Below are 20,720 nucleotides of genomic sequence, written 5' to 3'. Positions count from 1 at the left end.
AATCAATAAGGTTAGAATATGTAGAGGATGAGATATCGGTTGGAGAATTTATGTCAAATTTTTGTAAATTGACTCAACCGTATATATTCCATGCATTTTTTTCTAACTGGAAAGTAGAACAATTTCAAACACTAAGAGAAACTTTCCCACTTGAAACAATTCTATCTGTTGTTGACTTTGCAGAGAATTACTCTTTCATATCTCAAAAACAACTTCAAGCAGAATACCACTATATAGAGTAGGCTACTATTATGGTTCAAGTGTCTTATTGATATGCACAAATTGATCTGGATGGTGTGGAAAGTACAGATCAAGCACGAGTCATTAAAAAAGAGTATCACTTTTATATTAGTGATGACAAAGAACATGAGACACATTTTGTGGAACATTGTTTTAAGACATTTTTTAAATATTTGAAAAACAAAAACATTAAAATAGAAAAACATTTTGTATGGTCAGATGGATGTGAAACACAATTTAAATTAGCTAGACCATTTTATGCATTATGTAGATATCATCGATACCTTAATATACCACACATTTGGAGTTTTTTTGAGAGTGGACATGGAAAGGGTGAGCATGATGGTGCAGGATCTTGTATCAAATGTGCTTTAAGAAAATATCAAATGGACTATTAAGGATATCACATTAATAATGCTCATGATGTGGTTGAGTGGTGCAAAACACATTTTTTGGTGCCAACAAATATAGATAACACATCATCACAAGCAGATCGAGTCATACCATTTAGAGTGTTTTGGGAGGTATCAGGAATATATAAATTAATTTTTCCACATTTATAAATTGAATCTTAAATTTATATTTAATATGTTACCCTAGATGATCTCTAACTAAATTATGGACCTTGTGTACATTCAGGTGTTGATAGAAGATCAATGCATGCATGCAAGAGGGTAGAGAAGACATGATCTTTGCATTTAGTCATGAGTAAAAATAGTAATGTGTGGTCATTGTACACAAGAGAATACTCATGTTTTTTTCCTAATTGTATTGATGAAGACTATGGTGGTTGCATTAACCAAGAACATGGATATGTGGGTGAATGGACTTTGGTGCCACTAGATGTTATTAATATGAATGAGTTTGAGGATGAAAACTATGATGATATTCCACTGATTTCTAGTGATTATAACCATATTTCAGGATTGATCAGAGTTGGTATGTATGAACTATATATATACCTAGATCATGTACATCTATAGATTTATCATAATTTTGGTTAATTTTTATTATATATATGTACTTATGTAAATGAAGTGTATCCAAAATTTTGACATATATAAGTTTGTGTAGGAAATGTTTTTGTAGTCATGACAGAATCAGAAAATGTAGATGGTGCTAGCTATTATTTATTACGTTGCACCATGGAAAGAGAGAAGCTAAGAAAGACTGAAATAAGTGATGAAATTATTTTTCCCACAAGTTAGTATATAGTTGAATTATGTATATATGTATGTCAAGTATCTACATGTTTTTAATGAATTCAAATTCTTTGACTTAAATTCAAGATTGATAAATATGTACATGTGCAGGTTCTGTTGTAGTACAAGGAACATATTTGAAGAAAATAAAAGTACTTAAAAATGGGATTCATTTCACCAATTATCAACCTAACAATAAGGTATATCAATATAGTAACCATGTAATTGCTTCTGGTCTAACTCTTCATCTAGTCAAAGGACTTGGAATACGTAAGTGGAGGCTCCATATTGATGATCATCAGAAAATATTAAATGTTATCCAAGAACGAGCTGATCCACTTGATATGAGATAGAAACAACTCCTAATTTGAAATGTAACTCAAGAAAAAATTGAAATTTGGTTCAAACTATTTGAAATTTGGTTGAACAATCATTTGATCAATTTTTAATTTGGTGGAATAACTAATTTTCTAAATTGAACTTTTACTCTTTCATTTTTAATTTTCTAAAGTAACTACTTACATAAATTATGAACTTATATGTATGTGTGTACACTAATTACCTGACATGTGCACCTTGAGGGAAAGAAATTCAAGCACCACTTGTCTTAAGGGGATGAAATTAGGAGTTTGTAAAATTAATTATATTGAACTTTCTATTTCATTTAACTTGTCAATTTTAGGACACATGTACGCTTTCAATTTAACTAATTAGGACATGTGCTTTCAATTTCAGGACATGTGAGCTTTCAATTTAACTAATTACCTAATGTGTGAGCTTTCAATTTTAGGACATGTGAGCTTTCAAGTTCAAATTGTGATTTTTTTAACTAAATTTTGAACATGTACATGTTTTAAGTTGGACTTGAATTAGAACATCGGGCTTAAGGGGATAAAATTCTAGGATACATGTGTACTTGAATTAAAATTTCACTATGATTAAAATTTGAAATATAACTCAAGAACAATTTGAAATTTGGTTCAAACTATTTCAAATTTGGTTGAACAATTATTTGATGAATTTGAAATTTGGTGTCCAATAACTAATTTTCTAAATTGAACTTTTACTCTTTCATTTTTTAACTCAATGTCTTGAATTCATTTAACTTTCTATTATATCGAAGTTTCTATTTCATTTAACTTGTCAATTTTAGAACACATGTACACTTTCAATTTAACTAATTAGGACATGTGCTTTCAATTTTAGGACATGTGAGCTTTCGATTTAACTAATTACTTGACATGTGAGCTTTCAAGTTCAAATTGCAATTTGTTTAAACTAAATTTTGAACATGTACACATGTTTTAAGTTGGACTTGAATTTTAGAACATTGGGCTTAAGGGGATAAAATTTTAGGATATGTGTACAAATAAAAGGGATGAGTTCTATAGATTTAATCGAGTTAGGAATTATGTACAACTAATTACTTGATACTTGAACATTTAATACATGTGATATATTACCAGACATTTAAATTACATGAACTATATATATATATCTAAATTTAATCAATATATTAAACATGCACGTACATATCTAAATAAATTACTTAAATATCTTAAATAGAAACAATTTATAATATACTAGATCTAGATCTAGTATGTACATTAGATTCCACAACATAATGTAACATGTATCAATCATCTCGAATACAAATAACAAAAACATGTATCTATCTAGAGATCTATCAGAAGATAACATCAAATATAAATAGCATGCACACATGTAGACATGTAAATCCAGGTACATCTATATCAAATCAAATATAAATATAACATGCATCATGTGTGTATATAAAGTGTCTATCTAATATATATGAATGTTTCTCTAGATGAAAGTCTACAAAAAATCATCTAGATAAAAAAACTATAGATCATCAGGTGCAAGACTATCATCACCACGCCTCCTCACAACATGCTCTGAAGATTGACTAGTATCAAGGTGCTCACTAGGATGTGCTAACCCCTATATATAAATTCAAGAGAAAGTGATATCAATACATACATACATTTAATCAAAACAAAGTGATATTAAAATACATGTACACATAATCAAAACATAAATAAACATTATTTGTCCACTACTGACATCATCCAACGAGTCTCGACAACGTACACAATTCGGCATCAAAGCTGGAGTAAAAAGAGGCATGACCCCCTACATTGTACATGTGCACGTGCAACACATCAAATTAAAATTTCTCTACATGATTACATTTGAATCTACGTGCATGATATACATACATGTGCACACATGCACATGTCTAAATTAAATTAGTTTGAAATGATTGAAATTTTAACATGAACAAAAACAAATTTACCTATGTAGATGGTGGCATCTGATAATACTCGGACTACCTAGCATCGATTGTGTCCACTAATGCATCTAGATTTTGGTGCATCACATCAAGGTCAATCTCTGCATCTATGTGGGCCCCATGATTGGTGACTGGCACATGTCCTAATAATGATGAGCCAAGTGGACTATGTAGATGAGATTGCATAGAAGTAGACTCATTACGTGTCAACAAGACCATCCATCCTGTGGTCGACAAGCTCAAATCAACATCATCAAGGGCCACACTTGAACTCTAAGCCTGCACTATAACATTGGCTGAAGGGTTTGTGGTATGTATATGTCTCTCTGGAGAAAAAGAGTGGTCAGTACATGGATCATCATGTGCACTACCACCATGACCACTACCTGATCAATGAGAGGAATATGGCTGAGGATGTGTCCTAGTACTACCATGGACACGACCTCAAACATCTGATATGGGTATGCTAAGATGCTCTGATACAAATCTATATGTATCTAATAGATCCTCAACCAGACCAATCATAGTATTTCGTGCCAACACTCCAGTGAGACCCTCTAAGCTAGCCACTAAAGGGATGCCTGTTGCACTGTACAAGTCTCTTGAAGATGAAGCATAGCATGATGATCTGGAACACCGAGGAGACATCAAATACTAACCAACCTCATCACTCAAAATAGATCTAATAGCTGCTGCAATCTCTCCAACTTCCTAAAGGACCCCATGTAACTGAGTGCTATGCATGGCCTCATCAGCTGATGGACCTAACATAGGGGAAATAGAAGGTGCCCTCTCTCCAACAATCAATCTATGTGCCAGTGGGGGATGACCTGGCTGCCTATCAGCCAATCTACCACACCCCTATCCTAAATGTCCTAGTAAATCTATGTAGTTAACCACCCTACGTAAGTGAACCTCTGCATAAAGTTGTTGGGCAAAATAGAGTGGAATTTGGTCGTTATTTGGATAATGACCATGGGCAACAAAGAAGCATGGGTATATCAATGCAGCCATCTATGGATCTATACACTTAAGGGGAGAATACCCCTTCACATACTTTTGTGAAAGATAATGAGGGAAACTTTTCCTCTTCAGGACATCTTTATGTACCAAGCCCTGCACCTCCTAGAGTGAAAGACTAGAGGAGACCTCTTGTCTCTTACTGTCAAGGACAGTTTGTATAGTATGTGCAGAATATGGGGTAGTGCCATGAATCTCATCTCGAATAAATGTCAGGCTACGTAAGATACTCTGGCATGTACCACTATAAACACTAGAGCATGTACCACTAGTCAGGGATTCCTGAAGTCTATGAATCTCTTGGTTAGTGCAATCATAGAGCTCCTCAGGTGGGATAGGTAACTGATCACGGGGGACACGATGCTGCTCAGGGGGGATAGGCTACTCAGGCCTAGGTATAGGCTGTTGCTCAGGGCCCAAGATAGGCTGCTCAAGCCTGGGTATAGGCTGCTCGAGGGGGATAGGCTGCTCGGGGGGGATAGAAGGCTATTGATTAGCCATGTCAATGTATGTAGGTGCATGTATAATGTGTAAACCTGAAAATTAAAATTAAAATGTATGACATTTAATAAACTTGAAATTTATATTAACATATGTGTGTACAATTTGACAAAATTTAAAAACTTGTATCTAAATTGTTTTAATAAAATTAAACATGCACGTACATGTCTACATATATATAAAAGTCCTAAAACATAAATGAAAATATACCTTAAAAGAAAACTAAATTTTAAAACACGCATATTGTTATATATAATGTTTGTAACTCAAGGACCTTTTAAGAACTACATGTGTGCAAGTTATATTTCTATCTAAGTTAGATTGAATGTTTAAAGGTTTTAGACATATGTGTGCACATAAACTTGTCAAGTGTAATTTAGGTCCACAAATTAAATATGCGTGCAGATTTATGTATATATAGATATACGCATATATGTACATGATATGTATATTTGCACATATATCTATCATGCACGTGTGTATATATGTGCATATGTGTGCATATATATATACACAGGTGCACATGATATGTGCAAATATACATATCATGACACATATGCATGTATATAGATCTATTTATGTACATATATATAATGCATTGTATCATTTTGAGACCTTGATAGATCAATGTTTAATTAGTTTTAGGATTAGGGTTCAATTTGGTTTGTACTGTTTGATTAGGTTTACATGCTTAGGTTTCAATTAGGACAAGAGTTAATAAATTGAATCAAGTTTTAAAGTGCTAAATTTGGTTTTAGATATAGAATTATAGTTAGAGCTTTTAGATTAATTCAAAAAATTTAGGTTTGAATTTTTTTTTAAAGTGTTTAATATATTATTGAGTTCTAGTTTAGGGTGATTTGGTTTAGTCTTAAGGTCAATGTTTAACTTGGTTAAATCTTAGGGTAACGGTTCAATTTGGTTAATGGTTGGGAAAAGGATTTAAGGTTAAATTCAAGGTTTCTACTATTAAGTTGGGATATATAATTAGGTTTATGATCATGGTTTAATTCAATTTGGTTTATAAGTATAATATTAATTAGTTAAGGGCCAGGGTTACCTTTCAATCTAGTTTGATATATTCAATTTGGTTTAGGGTTAACCCAGGGGTTAGTCTATTTTAGTGTTAAATATTAAGATATAATGCTTTGATATCACTCATTTTTTGATTTTTTGATATGATGGACATGTCGTAAATGACATTTCTATATGATTCTTTTGATATGATATGCATGGATTATATATATAATGAAAATTTTAAATCCTTCCCATGTAATAAATGATGTAATTAGATATGTACAAATGTTTTTAGATTCACATGTACATGACATGTAGATGCAGATATGATGCTCCTCTGGGATAATTTAGTTTAAATCATAAATAAGGTTACAATTTTAGGTTTGACATTTATAAAATCAGTACTAAAGGTAAGATAGGAAAGTTATTTAATTATTTATATATTACCTAGTGTAGGTTTTAGCAAATTAAGATTAAGGTTAAGATGATAGTAAGGGTTATAATTAGAGTTAAATTCAATACAAATTGACATTATAGTTAATCCTAAATGATGCCTAGCCAAGGGATCCAAAGAACTAATCAAAAGTTTTACTAAGCAAGCAATAACATACACACAATAATTTACATTTATAAAAAACATAAGTGATTGCATTCCTTAATAAGCACATTTACATTTCATTTTTAAATAATTATAAGTACTAAAAGTAAAATAAATAACACATCCACATGAAAGAATATTAACTACTTCAGTTCAATCCATTTAAATAATTTATATACATTTGTTCCGAATGCCACTTGGCAAATTAATTTAGAATGCACAATCATCCATTGTACATGTCATAGGGTATGAAAGGCTGAAAGAATATACATTTATAGAATAGTTTACATCATCCATTTTCGATCCATGAAACAAAGTACAATACAATTTAAGTAAAATCATTTTAAATACTAGAAGTTTATTGTTTGGATCACTTGGTGAGTTGTTATGTGATTAAGTACTTAGTTATATATGTTTAGGGTTTTATTGTACATAACTATATGGTTAGGTCAAGATTATAGTTTAAATAATGAATTTAGGTCGAGGTTATATGGTTCTAGGTCAAGGTTATATTTATTTGTAAAATTACATGTTTAAATAATGAATTTACATCTAATCTAATCATTCAACATTGTAATAAATACATAAGTTAAATACATTTCAAAACATCTAAAATAATAATTTTTTAAATTAACATAAATAAACTTTAAATTAAAAGATAATACTATATATTTAGATCTAATATGGATGAAAAATTATCTTTAAAAAATATCTTATTTGTGTATTTCGAGATTCACAATGACATTAGAGGCTTAAGCATGAACAGTAAAATAAAATATACAAAAAAACATATATTTAAATACTAAAAAGATATAAATTTTAACTAAAACAATGGAAGAAGGGGAAAAAAAAATGTTTCATACCTTTTTCGGACGGTTGATAAGGCGGATGCCGGTCTCTCTCCAACTTTTGATCGAAATAATGAGGAGACAACCGACTTTGCCCATATTTATGCTAGTGGATTAGGGTTTCGATCGAAACTTAAGTCAAGTTTCAATTGAAACTTTGAAACCCGCGTGAAAAGCTGTGTTCCAAGTTTTGATCAAAACTTTGATAGGTGGTTAGTTTCTATCGAAAGTTACTTTCTATCGAAAGTAAATATTTTCGATCGAAACTTTCATAATAAGTTTCGATCGAAACTTCTCAGATAATTTTTTGGAGTCTGCACTTTTTTGGAGGAATTTCTTCCTTTGAAAAAGTGTAACCCACTATTGTGGGTTCACCCAAGAGCCCAATATGATCCTATTAGCTTTGTCAATGATCATCTAAAGCTTGGTTATGCTTATAGGCATGTTCTAGATATTGAAGATTATTATGTTAGATTTCATAATGAGTACAAAAAAAGAGAGAGGTATTGGTCTAGGTTGAAATTTGATGAGATAAATTTATATAATGAAACTGTTGATGTTAGTGACCTCACTAATGATGGCTCTTATATGAGGCCCTTGACTTATGAGAGAACCTAGGAAACTCCTATGGTCTTAATCACACCTGATGGTCCTGCTATTGATATAATGGAGGTCCTCATGTGTGGTATCATCAAGAGGATAGAAAAAAGGGTTTAGTGGACTAGAGTCATAAGAAATAAAATTGGAACCACAAGTTCTACTAGTTGACTAGGATCATGAACAACTCAATCATCAAACAATACTTCCACTACTATTGCTACATTAACATCAGCTGTATTGACACAAATTTTTTATGGATGGGGAGATCAGCTGATGAAAGTAGTTCAAGGACTCAAAAATCAAATAATTATAACTTTAGTTCTTATCAATATTGCACACTTTTTTCAAAATTTTAACCAAATCAACAAACTAGGATAGATTTACACCTGAAGTCATCAAAATGACCATAAATTCTACAAAACTTAATGGAATTTGACTAAACCAAAACCAAAAGAAAGATAAATCAAATACTGTTTCAAAAATATAAGTTTATGGTCAGTATCTATTCATATTTTCTCATACCATCACAAGTAATAGTTAGATTTTTGGAAAAGTAACTCAGGAATTTTCATAAAATATACAAAATCAAAGTTCTCTTTATTTCACCTCTTCTTTCAACTTCTCTAGCCACTACATTCTAAAAATCATGACCAATACATGATACTTTAAAGAATTTTCAATTTATATAACTAATTAATTACCTCCTATGAGCTTTCATCTTCTCTCTTACAATATTTATTACATATTTGACAACTTCTTTACTTTCTTAAAAATGACCTCTAAAATTAATGAAATACCTACAAAAATATCAAAAATAGACTACATATGAAATTTTATGATATTGTACCCTTCCATGAGTCTATATAAATAATTTTATTATACTAGACAACTTGGACAATCTATTGCAAATGGCTTTATTTAGCCTAACACATTGACTCAAATAGATTCAAAATACATTTGAAAGAACATGATGAGTAATTAAATGTTTTAAATTCTTATGGAGCCTCTTATTGCACCTTTTTCTAATGGGTGCTATTGCATCATACTACAAAGGACGAAAAAATCCAAGTCCCTTGGATTATCCTCTCTCTTTCTTGTCTTCCAAATCTTTGATATTTGCCATTTGTACTCTTGCAAAGTACCCAGGGCAATTTTCATATCTTTATAAACCTCTTCCACATAATAATTCATGTAGAAATTATACAAACCTGCAATAAATGGATCAGATAAAATAAATGGTAGCTCATCATATATCAATTCATCAATTTGGTTCACTATAGGAACCTTTGCATCCTTTCTTGCAATGTCTTTATGCTACAATATCTCCATTCTTGGAGACAAATTAATCACTATTTCAGTATTCTCTAACCTCTTGGTTGCATCATTAGTCTTCTTGCTTGCTGTAATTATTGACCTTTTGACAGGCCATAACACCTTCTTTCTTAACTTCAAATTCCATCTCTTTGTTCCATTAAGAACCATTGCATCCATTGCATTTTCATTTTTATGAACCTTTTCATCATAAGGCTCATCAAAAACTACCACTTCAACCTTTTTATAATAAAGTTCATTAATAATTATGTGCCATAAACTTTTTACATCAACATCAATTTTCTCACTTTCTCCTTTCAATGGACAACTCTTCTCTTCATTAGTAGCCAAAATCTGTATTCCATCTTCGCATATCTTTGTATCCTCTATGAATGGCTGCTCAAAATTACTATTTTCCTTGTTCATATTTTCCTTCAATTCTTCTTTTAGTCTTTGTAAATTTTCTTCCCCTTCTTTAAGTTCCCTCATTAGGAATCTTATTTCCTCTTCTATCTCTTATTTTATTCTAGCTTCCTCTTCTCTTTTCTTTTTTTCTCCTCCTCTCTTTTCTTTGCCTCTTCCTTCATATTTTTATGAAAATACCAATATGAAACCCATGCATCTAATGGTGTCCTCTTATAATAAGATTAATTTCCTCATGTGGATATTTTCTCCTATCTAGGCTCTCTTCACTCAAACTAGTATTTTGTGTTGGCATAAAGTTATTTTCCATTAGTGATCACACTCATCTCACAGTTCTAACCAAGACCAAGTAATACAGTTCAGACCAAGGAATACAGTTCAGACCGAGTAATATAGTTCAGACCAAGTAATACAGTTCAAACCGAGTAATACAACTCAAACTGAGTGATGGTGATTCAGTCCAAACTGAGCACTGAAGACAAAGTTCAAACCGAGCATCGAAGATAAAGTTCAAACAGAGTGAAGATACACTTAGTGTTAACCGAGTGAAGATGCACTTAGTGTTAACCGAGTAAAGAAGAACTTAGTGTTAACCGAGTGAAGAAGCACTTAGTGTTAACCGAGTAAAGATACACTTAGTATTAACCAAGTGAGGAAGCACTTAGTGATGACTAAGTGAAGAAGGACTCAGTGATAACTGAGCTCAGAAGGTTAATGAAGAATTTAGTGACACTATATCTACCGAGTCACCAATGGTTACCAAGTTCCATGCAATGTTGTATGACTAGTATGGACTGAGCCCCTACCTCTACTGAGTGCATGATGATGCCGAGTAATGTAGTGGTTGCCGAGTATCAGAAGGTCATCAAGTCTATTTGAGGAACTCGAGTTTATTTTACTATTTGGCTGACTTAGTTATATTTTGTTTACTTATTTTTAGCCGACCTTGCATCTATAACTGATGGAATGATATATATGTATAATGCATTAAATCTTTCAAGAAGAATGAGTAAGAAGATATGTATTAATGAGTGAATGCAAGAAAATGTATGTGTTCATATGTAAATAAAGAACAGAAGTGAATTCAGTAGCAGTGCAATACATTCGACAAGGTCCACAAGGAGCAATAAAAGATTTCATCAATCACAAGAGGTGATCAATTGTAAAGGATATAATCAAAGTTATATATAGATCTATTGGTTCATCCTAATAGGTGAATCATCTTGAAAATCCTCTAACAAGGTAGACTTAACCGTCTTCATATAAATCTCCTAACAGAGTGCATACTTGTAAAGTGTGTTTTAAATCCTCTAACAAGGCGGATCTAGCAATCCTCTATGCTCCTAACAGGACAGATCACCAGAAGTGGTCATTGTAAGCCTTAACTGGCTAACTTCCTATTGCAGTAAAGAAGCTTTGTGGGTATCATCCCCACCCCAGTTTTTCTTTCTATTTTGGAAGGTTTTTGGGTCACCAAATCTCTGTGCATATATGGTTTAAATGTTTAATAGTTCTTTTATGCAGCAAGATAGATGAATGAATGTTACATATGATTATTCTAAATTAACTTCAAAGTTTTATTGTTACTGATTCACCCCTCCCCTCTTAGTAACCTATTATATCTTGAATATTTCCAACAATTTGTATCAGAGCTTTTTGGTTCTCAGGACAAAAGTTTGACAGCTTGAGCAAAGATCAAAGTTATGGAGATATTCAGACTGGAGAAAGTTATTGAAAATGAAAAACTAGATCTAGAAATGGCTATGGTTCAACTCAAAGAAGCAAAGGAGCATCTTTCTCAATCCCTAAAAAGAAGAAAGGAACTTTCAAGAAAAATGAATGATCATCACTATGCTGAAGAAAAGATTGAAGATTTGTTACCATCAAGTAGTTCAGAAGAAGCTGACAAGGCAATCAGAGAACTTCTAGAAAAGAATGGATCACTACAAGAACAGGTAAGAAAACTTAAAAGAGAGAAAGAAATACAATCTATTAGGCTATGTGAAGTTTTGGAACAAAGAAATAAAGTACAAGAAGAATTGGAAGTTAGAATTCATGAAATTCATAATCAATCCCATCAGCATGAAAACCTTATAGACCAACTCTCCAATGCAAATGAAGAAATCAGGATTCTTAGGGTGCAAAATGAAAGTCTACAAAATGATTTAAGAACTAAAAGACAAATCAATGAAAGCTTGGAAAATGACCTAATCTCTGAAAGGAAAGTCAATGAAAGGATGATGAAATCCCAAGCAGATATGAATCAATTAAATCAACAAAATGAGGAAAATCTTTATAGATATAAAGGTAAAGTTGGTCTTGGATATAAGGAAGAAGGTGAATCCTCCAACCATGGTGAACAAAGGAATCAAAGACCCACTTGTAATCACTATGGCTAGTTAGGTCATACATAAAACAAATGTTGGAGCACTGGGAAAGAAAAATTCAATGGTAAATGGTTCAAATGCAAAAAACATGGTCACAAAGCAAATGAGTACAAAGAAAAACCAAAATTTGAAGGCAACTATCACAAATGCAAAAAACATGGTCACAAGGCATTCTAATGCAGATCCAAATCAGTCAATCTTGTTGAACAACTTGTCAAAGCCATATTTGGATGGGACTACAACACCTGGTGCAGATGTCACTATTGTGGAGAATACGGACATACTGGCATAAATTGTGCAAGACATCACCTAAGGTAGAAGGACACTACTGTAAGATGCTATACATGTACAGAATTTGGTCATATAGCTAGAAACTGCATGAATATAGAAAGAATTGAAGATGAGAAGAAAATCAAAGAAGACAACATTCAAAAGAAAATGAGGCAACAATGGATTCCAAAATCTACCGAACAAGATAAGTCAAGCAATGACAATATCACTCAAGAAATGAGTGACTCCACCATTTCCAATTAATATTCATAAAAAAAAGGTGGTATGGAACTACATCCTCTAAGAATTATCTTAAACAGTTCCACAAGAAGAAAGATGATCAAAACAATATTCAGATACACTTTGATCCTAGACTTTACTGAGTTCGGTCGGGTACAATAAAGTTTCACTTATTGAGTTGTATCAACCAAGCTAGGTCAGTTCGTGACCTTACCGAGTTAGGTCGATACATCATCATTTTCTTTTAATCACTGAGTTGATAGTATCTACCGAGCAAAGTGGATGACAACCTGTCATTTCATCTACCGTTGTACCAAGCATTTATGACAATTTTTTCATCAAAAAGGGCAAAATTGATCTCATTTTTCACTACAAACTAATAGCTAAGTTATCTTCTGTGATTCCAGAGCAAGCTTAAAGCAATTTTGAGCAAAATTTTCAAGGGGCGAAGAATCTGTTCAAAATTTCTCTTCACTTATCGAGCAGCAATGGCATCTGGAAGTAGCAGCTCCAAGGCAAAGAGAGGCTCATAAATGTTGGTTAGAGATGTGGAATGGAAGGTGTTGAACTTCAAACTGGTACCAACAATTGTAGAAGCACTTGACCGTAATAGTGCTCAATCTCGAATTCCTCCAAAGGTACTCCTCATAAATGACATTCGCTCTCATTTCAGATGTTCCATTCAAGAACTTGGAAACCTAGAAATTGATAATGCCCTAGGAGAAATGAGTGTAAATGGAAATTTAAAACCCAAACATAAGCATCTTGAAACAAAAGGGTTAACCCACATTTCACATTTTCCAAGGGAATTTCAAGTTAAATGGGTTAGGTATGTACTCAGTCAGGTTCACAACAGGCAATTGTGGTTAGAGAAACCGATGCTTATCACAAAGAAAATGATTAACAAGATTACTGGCCTTCCCATATTGAGTAAAGCTAAGTCTACCAAAACCCTAGGTCAGGAAGAATTGCAAAGGTTAACCCAAGAAGAATTGGATGGTAGAGGACTTAAGCATAGTATAGTAACTGATGCTGAATTAAGATTTGGTATTCACGTCATTGCTCATAAAATTTACAGTTCGAGCCGTCCAAACAGTGTACCTTGTGAAGCAGTAGATTTAATATATAAGATAGTTAAGAAGAATGTTGAGTTTGATCTGTGTGAATTTCTTTTGTCTCAATTTAATAAGAATATGGAAAGCATAAGGTCTTCAAAGAACAACTCCTGCAAATTCGGTTCACTTTTGATCTGTTTATTTTTCTATGTTCAAAAGTCTTTTCCATCAAAAGGATCAGTAGTATGGGGAAAAGATATTCTCATTCTTTATCAAATAAATGAGTTCATTGCAGAGTTATTGAAAATTTTGACAGTGTTTTGGATAATTACTTTGAATATTTTAAGGAAAGAATGAACAATAGGTTCTAGATTCTAGCTAAATTGGTTGAGGAATACAAAGAAGATGTATGTTTTATGGTAGATTGTGACAAAGTATACATACAGGCAGTCAGGCCCCGAGTTGCATGGGTGAAACCTCTTCCTTATGAGGTCAATATTGATGAAACCAGAGATATCATAGAAGCACTAGTGAATGAACCAGTAGACCCAAAGAAACCAGTCTTTGGAACTTATGATGAAGCTAAGATCAGAATTGAGCTTCAAATCAAACTCCCTCAAACCATTAGCAAAGGAAAGAAGAGGATCGAAAAGCTAAAAATAGAAGTTGATCCTCTAATGATTACTAAAGGGAAAGGAGAAGATTATGAAGAAGAAGAGGAAATCGAGTCAAAAAAAGAAGAGGAGCCTCAAAGGAAGAAAGGTAAGGTGATTATCACCAAACCTAGCAAGCTACTGCAGTCTTCTCCAGGAGAACAAGACAAGGGAAGAAGGAACTTGTACTTGTTAAGCCTCCACTCACATTTGAGGCAAGGTTGAAGCAATTAGAAGAAGGTGGTAGCTTCATAAACTTCAAAGCATTGAAGTTTGAAACAAGAACAGAATAGGAGAAAATACAAATTGAGGAATTGGTATTGAATAAAATGGGCAGATGGAAATACTCTCCGGACAAGATTGCCACCCAAATCCCTAAAGAGCTATTGGAGAGGTTGTAACCAAGATGGGAAACTGCAATCAAAACTATCGAGGATATCTTTGACCAAACCCTGAAGAATCTCCTACCGAGTCTCACTGATGCAGAAGTTAAGAAATCATTGAAAGATCATGAAGGTAATATGATTATTAGATTCCACACTTGTTTGGTGCTAATCAAAGATTTTGAGCATGTTGTAAATGATGCAACAAACATGTGGAAAAATATCTATCATCTACAAAAATCCAGTGAGGATATTGTTGAAATCAAGGACAATGACAGTAGTGATGATGATGATATTGAAGATACTCCAGGGGATCTACATTCAATGATGATAAATATTGAGGAAGAAGACAAGGAAGATGAAATGGATGAAGAAGAAGCTGAACATGCTAAGGAGGAAGATGATTCTATAAAAATTGCAGCCAAAGTCATTGCATCTCTTCCTCATTCTCCACCTAAAGAAGCTACATCAACTATGGAGACAGCTTCTACTAGTGAGATTGTGTGCACAACAACCTCATCAATTACTCAATCTTCACCTGTCTCCTCTCAGCTCAAGGTACCATCTATACAAGTTTTTGCCACTTCATCAACCAAGCTGCATCCATCTTCATTGACTGAGTCATCAGTAGCTATAGCAATAAGTTCATCAAGCATACCAACTTCTACTGCAGAGTGTACAGTGAGTGTACCCACCGGTACTTCAATTTTGACAACTTTATCTGCTCCAATTTTTGCATCTATTAGTTCTCCCATTCCATCCTGTACATCAATCTTGGGAGGAACATCAATTTTTGATACCATTAGCATTTCTCTTAGTCTTCCTCTAGTTGGTCCTATTCCATTTTTGTCAGCCAGTCTAGCCTCATCAACTATTGTTTCAGTTTCAAAAGAAAAAGGTGAAGTCACTGCAGGAAAAGCAAAGAGATACATGTTTTCCAGCAAGGCAGTGGATGAAGAAATAGACTTGGATAAGGACATTGTCATTCCTAAGATAGATCTGGATACTGCATTAGTTGATGAAATGAGAATGGTTAGTCAGCTATTAGAGCAGAAGGCAAGGCAAAAACAACTAAGGAATGAGAGAGACTAGGAATATAGTATTATCAAAAGTGCTAAGAACATTCTAATAGAGGCTATAGGTGTTGAAGTAGATTCTACTCAACATATTTTGATTTAGTTAGAAGAGGCTATACATAAATTCAATGAGGATACCTTCGGGCAAGAAAATTTGATTGAAAAGGCAGAAAAGAAATTTGACAATAAGGTGCTTGAGCACATTGCTCAGCATATTGCAATAAAACAGGTAGAACTGTCTACAATTTTGAGTAATTTTGAACATTCTTTTAATAATGTAACTTCATTTTTTGGAAAACTTTGTGATGTTACCGAGTATACCAAGGAAATTAAAGAAAAGCTGAATAAAATTGATGAGGATATGAAGATCAGTGCCCAAATGTTGCAGCTTGACCATAGTTCAAGTTCATCCCATCATCTCAGAATAAGATTTTTGTCAGAGAAACAAGCAAAATTGTTGAGAGAGGAAGCAAGGATCAGATATACTCTGATTGACATCCAAAATATGATCCTTCCTATCATGGACACAATGTAGAAGCATATTGGCCATTCCAAAACATTGATCCATGACAAAAACTTCTCAATTGTAGATCATATGATTGAATTCTCTGCAAAAATTCAAATAGCACTCTCCAGTAGCAAAATTTTGCAAGAAACTTGGGATAAGACATTGGCTCTTATTCTCAAGGTACATTCTGAGTTTATCTCTCCATTTGCAATCTCTGTGTAAATATATATTGTTTTGGCATTATTGTCAAAAAGGGGGAGATAGAGTTCCAGAGAAGAGCAAGAGATATGTGTAATGACTTGTAAATACTGTGCATATTGTATGGGGGAGATACATGTAAGAAAGATATGTGTAAGAGAAAAGCAAGAGATATGTGTAATGACTTGTAAATACTATGCATATTGTATGGGGGAGATACATGTAAGAAAGATATGTGTAATAAGATTTGCAAAAGATCAATCTTTGAAAATTCAAAACTGTATATTTTTGCACATAAAATTTGATTCATAATTGTTTTTGTCACTAATGCCAAAGGGGGAGATTGTTGGCATAAATTTATTTTCCATTAGTGACAACACTCATCTCACAGTTCTAACCGAGACCGAGTAATACAGTTCAGACTGAGTAATACAGTTCAGACTGTGTAATATAGTTTAGACCGAGTAATACAGTTTAGACTGAGTAATACAACTCAGACTGAATGATGGCAATTCAGTCCAAACCAAGCACTGAAGACAAAATTGAAACTAAGCATTGAAGATAAAGTTCAAACCGAGTGAAGATACACTTAGTGTTAACCGAGTGACGATGCACTTAGTGTTAATCGAGTAAAGAAGCACTTAGTGTTAACCGAGTGAAGAAGCACTTAGTGTTAACCGAGTAAAGATACACTTAGTATTAACCGAGTGAGGAAGCACTCAGTGATGATCGAGTGAAGAAGGACTTAGTGATAATCGAGCTTAGAAGGTTAACGAAGAAGTTAGTGACACTATATCTACCGAGTCACCAATGGTTACTAAGTTCCAGGCAATGTTGTATGACTAGTATGGACCGAGCCCATACCTCTATCGAGTGCATGATGATGTCGAGTAATGTAGTGGTTGCCGAGTATTAGAAGGTCATCAAGTCTACCTAAGGAACCCGAGTTTATTTTACTATTTGGCCGACTCAATTATATTTTGTTTACTTATGTTTAGCCGACCTTGCATCTATAATTGCTGGAATGATATATATGTATAATGCATTACATATTTAAAAAAGAATGAGTAACAAGATATGTATGAATGAGTGAAAGCAAGAAAATGTATGTATTCATATGTAAGTAAAGAACAGAAGTGAATTCAGTAGCAGTGCAGTGCATTCGACAAGGTCCACAAGGAGCAGTAAAAGATTTCATCAATCACAAGAGGTGATCAATTATAAAGGATCTAATCAAAGTTATATATAGATCTATTGGTTCATCCTAACAGGTGAATCATCTTGAAAATCCTTTAACAAGGTAGACTTAATCGTCTTCATATAAATCTCCTAACAGAGTGCATACTTGTAAAGTGTGTTTTAAATCCTCTAACAAGGTGGATCTAGCAATCCTCTATGCTCCTAATAGGGCAGATCACCAGAAGTGTTCATTGTAAGCCTTAACTAGCTAACTTCCTACTGCAGTAAAGAATCTTTGTGGGTATCATCCCCACCCCAGTTTTACTTTCTATTTTGGAAGGTTTCTGGGTCACCAAATCTCTGTGCATATATGGTTTAAATGTTTAATAGTTCTCTTATGCAGCAGGATAGATGAATGAATGTTACATATGATTATTCTAAATTAACTTCAAAGTTTTATTGTTATAGATTCACCCCTCCCCTCTCAGTAACCTATTATATCTTGAATATTTCCAACATTTTGGTCACTCTACATGTTCTCTCCTCAACCAGTTGCAATAGACACAAATCCACAAATCACCTTTTCTCAGACCTTTTTCTGATCTTTGATACCAATTTGATGCAAGTAGTACAAGGAATCAAAAATTAAATAATAAAAACTTCATTACTTATCAATATTGCATACTTTTGCAAACTTTTAATTGAATCAACAAACTAGGATAGATTCATACCTGCAGTCACCAAAATGGCCCTAATGTTTTTAAAAATTAATGGAATTTGATGAAACCAAAAATCAATGAAAGATAACTTAAGTACCTTTCCAAAAATATAAGTTTTAGGTCTTTATCTATTCATATGTTTTTGTACCAAAAAAGTGATAGTCATATTTTTGGAAGACTAACTTTGAAATTTATAATAAAATTCACAAAAATAAAAGTTCTCTTTATTTCACCTCTTCCTTCCACTTCTCCAACCATTCATTCTGAAAATCACAACTGATACATGATACTTTAAAGAATTTTAAATTTCTATAGCTAATTAATTACCTCCTATGACCTTTCATCTTCTCTCTTACATCAAGTTTTTCATATTATCACATTTATGACAATATTTTATTACATATTTGACAACTTTTGTACTTTTTTACAAATGACCTCTAAAATTAATAAAATCCCTACTAGTGTATCAAGATAGAATATATATATGAAATTTTTTGATAAATAATTTGACTTTACTAGAGAACTTGGACAATCTATTACAAATGGCATTATTCAGCCTTACACACTAACTTAAATAAATTCAAAATACATTTGAAAGATCATGATGAATATTAAATGTCTTTAATGCTCTTAGGGTCTATTATTGTGCCTTTTCTTAATGGGTGCTACTACACCACCAACCTCCTATGAAGAATGTACAAGTCCCTTCTGTTGAAAAAAATTGATTAATTGTGTATTATCTTTCATGTTACAAAAAATGTCATATCATTACTAGTTAGTGTATATCGAGCTCACTTGAGTGTTGAAGATAATTTTATATATTTATTGAGCCTTCTAGTTTCCAAGTTTAGAAGACAGTGTATATTGAGTTCATGTAGGCAACAAAGGAAAGTTTATAGAAGTTGAGTTGTAACTGAGCTCACTTAGTTAACAAAGGAAATGTTGGATGGAACTAGTGTTAACCGAGCTCAATTGGTTACCAAAGAAACTTTGTGAATATACAATATTAACTGGGTTCACATGGTTTAACACAAGAAAATGATTTTGAGTTAGTTTCTACTAAGAAGGGTTAGTTAACAAAAGATTTTCTTGTTTTGGCTTATTGAGTTCAAGTGAATTAGTTGTTTTTGCTAGCCAACTAAGGAGATAATAGAAGATTTGATGATACTTAGAGGAAATGAAATGGAAGGATAAGTAGAATATCCTTGTTGAGCTATAAAGATACATTTGACTAGGAAGGATCAAGTATACAAGCTAAAATTGAGATCTATAATCCGCAATTAAGTTCCACCAGAAATCAGGTCATCTCATTGTTACTTTCTAACCATTATAGTAGTGATCTAAATCTCTTAACCAAGTATTCTTAACAACTATTTGTAAATCCTCTAATAAGTTGGCATTTCTATTTGAATTGTCCAAATACCTCTAACAAGGTTACTCCTAATAGGGTGATCAAAGCCTCTAATAGGGTCACACCTTATAGTATATTTTGTATTCTTTAATAGGGTTGGCTACTAATAGGGATCACTTTACAAGAGTAAAAATCAATAACTAGTTGCAATTGATGGTTTTTCCCAAATTGTGTTTCGATGTTAAATCTTGGTGTCAATTGTATTCATGCTATTTATTTTATGTGTAGGAAACTAAGTTAAGTAAGATTAATCAATGATAATATCTTAAAGATTTTCATGTTAAGCAGTTACTTAGTTATTTTAGTGTTCATCAAGTTACAACATTTTCTAGTGTAAACTCAGTACATGTTTATTTTTTTGGTTACAAAAGAATATAGTTTAATTAGTATTTTTATATGTATTGACATCAAAGGGATCTATGATTTATTTTAGTGGTAACTGATTATAACTGATTCAGCCATCCCCTCTTAGTTACTCCTCTTATATTTCCAACAATTGGTATAAGAGCTCCTTGGTGCTTGTAGAAAAGGTTTCAAGGACCTAAGCTAGAGATCTAGATGTCT

This window comes from Cupressus sempervirens, chromosome 4, assembly GCF_028749045.1.
Source record: "Cupressus sempervirens isolate cs-2001-9-10 chromosome 4, ASM2874904v1, whole genome shotgun sequence".
NCBI classification, from domain to species: domain Eukaryota; kingdom Viridiplantae; phylum Streptophyta; class Pinopsida; order Cupressales; family Cupressaceae; genus Cupressus; species Cupressus sempervirens.
This window is presented reverse-complemented; position numbering follows the sequence as displayed.